Here is a 4427-nt window from a genome sequence, read left to right on the forward strand (position 1 = left end):
CATACATCAAAATGTAACAGCAAATTCTGGAAGTAAGAAGAGAGAGCATCTCAACCCCCCCATGGTTATATTCAGCAGCTTTGCCACTGATGCAATTTAGGAATGAATAGTTAATGACTGACATACTGTCATGGGTAAAAGGGTTGTAGTTCAAACACAAAGAGGCGAGCAGCCAATCAGAACCAAATGCTGTTTGGATTGATGCTCTATTATAGCAATTTTTATTCATGCGTTCAAGAAACACCACAGAGGAACGCCACAGTCACAGAAAAGAGAGTCAGCTATTTGCCTGTAAGCTGTCGAGCCTAAACAAACCAATATGAAAAATGTAGCAGTGTAAGAGGGCAACAGCTCACGGATGTAGCTCTCCTCAGCTGTGTGTCAGGGTCTGTTCTTGATCCAGGCTTACGCGTACAGTAGAATATGAGATTGAAGATGACTCAGCAGTGACATGTTCGCTGATTATCTCCTAGAGATCCTCCTGAAAGTGAATTAGCATCCATACAGTATGACGTGAGTGAGCCACGCCCAAAGAAGCAGACTCAACCTTGGGACAATGACTGACTGATGATGATGCCAGAAAAGGTAGTGTCCCTCAGAGGAAATGCCTTTCTAGTGACGTCTGGCAAGATGAAAATGAGTTTTATCCTGGATTCATCAAGAAACATTAGATCATTCTGTCCTATCAAATGTATGTTCATGGCTCATGATGCACAAAGTAGTAATTTATGAATGCTTAAAGGTGGAGTCAACAATTCGAGAGAATGCTTTTTGTCAAAATCACTTTTTGTCAAAATCAGTGAATGTTTCCTCACTATCTGTTACCTGTCCGAACTGTGTGTGCCCTGAAAAATATGTGTTAGTGGTAGTACACAGCCTAGGCTCTGTAAACGGGTATATATACAAAAGGGTCTCGAACCGACCCACTGTAGCTGCTACTTGTATTTTCATAGCGTTAAATCTGATCTTATATCGATAGCATTGTTGCTAGCTACGGGTCTGTCCAACCCACTTTGTATAGCCCACATAGGCCTATACCCATTTGTATTACTTTCGGTTGTATAGCACTGGACACATTACGGAGGGGTAGCGCATGGTGAGACGATATTAACTGATTTTGACAAACAGTGATTTTGACAACAAGCATTCTCCACAATCACTGACTCCACCTTTAATTTCCTTAATTTCAGTTTATATCAGAATAAAGATAAATTAGGCTATAATATTGCTGCCTAATGCTTTTGGCGCTCAAAATGTAATGATTAGCCCAAGTGCTTTTCCTTCTTGCACTCCCACAACCATTGAGCTAACAGTCTTTTACATCTAACCCTCCCCTCCTGAATCCATCACAGATTATTAGATGACTGCAGTTATTTCCCATGTTGGTCCCTTCATCATTGGTCACTTTTTCTTGAATTTCCTCCTCACATTTGGCAAGTCACTGCCCCCATATGCACAGGCTTCACTGTGACCCTTTCACATTAATCCTACGGATTGAGCTCAAATGACCCAGATTGAGTGTGTGGCTGCCGATGCCAGCAGCTGTATGCACGCAAGCAACAATGAGGAGAGGGCTACAGAGCAGATACAGCATGGCTAGAGAAGCAAACACCCATCCACCCATCAATCAATCTATTTCCACTGACATTTCTCTGGCTCTTATCTCTTACTATGTAATTCAATGGCTTTAAGGTGTTAAACATCAACTTCCATTACAGCTTTTTTTATCGTGCAACTGACTCTTTTCAATGCTTTCACTGCCACTGCCACTTCGTTCTGTCATGTTGTGCTGCTGCCACTTCTTCCCTTTAACTTTGAATTACAGTCATCAATATAATTATTGTTATGGCTTTAATGCTACTGAAAAATAATGAAATTCAAACAAAAAGATTTAATTCAAGACTTTTGATACTTTAAATTTTGCCTCTGATGGATAACATTCAGTCGGTTTTGAATAAACTTTATTTTAAAATATAAACAAAAGTACAATGTTACAAATAACAATTCCTATAATAACCCCCTCCGCTTTCACCCTAAGGTCTACTTAGCCTACATATAAAAACATAAAGACAACCACATATATACAAATGTATAACCATCTGTAAGGTATAGCTTCCTTCCTTATTTTTCTTTTCAATACAGTATATACAGTAGAAAAAATGTAGCTTCAAAGACACTGTTTCCCCTTATTCTAGCGACTTTATAAACACCAAAATGAGTTGTTCACATCATTGTGCACTTTCACATTTTAGACAAAGAAGGGAGGATGCCTTGCTGCTTTCATCTTTACTAACATTTAAGTAAAAATTAGACTGGAGAAAATTCAATGGGTTGCTACCATACAGTCTTTGACCACTGACAGCCAGCTACGGAAAAATTGAAGGAAGTTTTCCTTCATGTTGAGGTGATAGCTGACTATTATCGTCTCTCTTGCATGACATAACCTACACTTGAATGAGGACCGGATCTTGAACGCTCAAAAAATGTATATACATTTAAACGGATTATGCAAACTGAAAATATTAAATTTTTCTAACTTGGCACTAATTGCGCTTTTCCACTATGGGTACGGACATACTCTTAGTCCGCTTATTGCTTTATTATCCAGTGGAGATTTAAGTTCCACTCGATGTAGCTGTTTGTCATAGCGACGCCACATGAAAGCAACGCCTCTTTCGCGTTCCCCGTTTGTCAGCTACCAAAGAGAGGAACGTCTGCACCTCATTAGCTAACCACAACATGTTTTTTCGGTTTGCCATATTCTTGCTCCAGAGGGCACATCATCATCATTTAGGCCTATTGTATGGAGGGGCAACCTAGGGCACTCAATAATTTTTGTTCACGTGTAAAGGGCAGCCAATGGCAATTTCTCTCGTTTTCACCACCACAGAGGGCACTTTAGCAACACTTTTTCAACCATGGGGGCACCAGACGGGCAGAAGGGCAGTAGAAGGGCACTAGAAGGGCACTAGAAGGACACCAGGTGGGCAGAAGGGCACCAGACGGGCAGAAGGGCACTACAAGGACACTAGAAGGACACCAGAAGGGCACTAGAAGGACACCAGACGGGCAGAAGGGCACTAGAAGGACACCAGACGGGCAGAAGGGCATTAGAAGGACACAAGAAGGGCACTAGAAGGACACCAGACGGGCAGAAGGGCACTAGAAGGACACCAGACGGGCAGAAGGGCACTAGAAGGACACCAGACGGGCAGAAGGGCATTAGAAGGACACAAGAAGGGCACTATAGGGACACCAGACGGGCAGAAGGGCACTAGAAGGACACCAGAAGGGCACTAGAAGGACACCAGACGGGCAGAAGGGCATTAGAAGGACCCCAGAAATGCAGAAGGGCACTAGAAGGGCACCAGACAGGCAGAAGGGCATTAGAAGGACACAAGAAGGGCACTAGAAGGACACCAGAAGGGCAGAAGGGCACTATAAGGACACCAGACGGGCAGAAGGGCACTAGAAGGACACCAGAAGGGCACTAGAAGGACACCAGACGGGCAGAAGGGCATTAGAAGGACCCCAGAAATGCAGAAGGGCACTAGAAGGGCACCAGACAGGCAGAAGGGCACTAGAAGGGCACCAGACGGGCAAGGGCACTCATTAAGGCACGTCATCTAATTTTCTTGTTCTAGAGGGCACATCATCATAATTTATTGTATGAAGGGGCACCCTAGAGGGCACCAAATCATGTTTTGCATGTGAAAAGGGCAGTCAATAAGGCATTTCCTCTCGTTTTCACCACTCTTGAGGGCACCTTAGCTCGCTTTTTCAACCATTGAGGTCGCCCCCCGTCCCCCCTCAGTCCACCACTGTATGTATATATATATAAATAATGTCAGTTTACATTTAAATATATAGCCTTCTGTCAGTTGACTGATTGTATATCCTTTCTGTGCTTGACGTTTAACTGAATCAGCTTAATCTTCTTATAACAACTGTAACTATTTAAAATAAAAGTAAAACGATACAGAAACTGATAGCCTACTTTGATGAGAGAAACCCTTTTCAAGCTTTTCAGGTTTTTCGAGTTTCCCCATTGTAAGTATTTGCTGACTTTCTTCATCCTGAAAGTCAAGAGAATAAATATCTTTGGTTTCTGGGAAATTGTGATAGATTGTTGCAGACACTCTGTTTATATTATTGATTTACATTGTTCCTGCTCTATCAGATCGCCTGCATGCGACACATCAGAGCATAGAGAAAGTTACCGCAGACAGTGCCCTGGAGGAGGGTAGAGTAAGGAACTGTGTGTGTGTGTGCGTGTGTGTGTGTGTGTAACTTGTAAAGAGCCATTGAAAGAGGCTGAGTCAATCCTCCCTTGAGCTGGCTTGCTCTGGAAATAGCCACGGAGGCAGCACCGCCCTCAGCTCCACGTCAGGCAGCGGCTCACTCAGGAAATTCATACACACGAGCCA

The sequence above is a fragment of the Ammodytes marinus genome, assembly GCF_949987685.1.
Source record: "Ammodytes marinus genome assembly, chromosome: 22".
In the NCBI taxonomy this organism is placed as follows: Eukaryota; Metazoa; Chordata; class Actinopteri; order Uranoscopiformes; family Ammodytidae; genus Ammodytes; species Ammodytes marinus.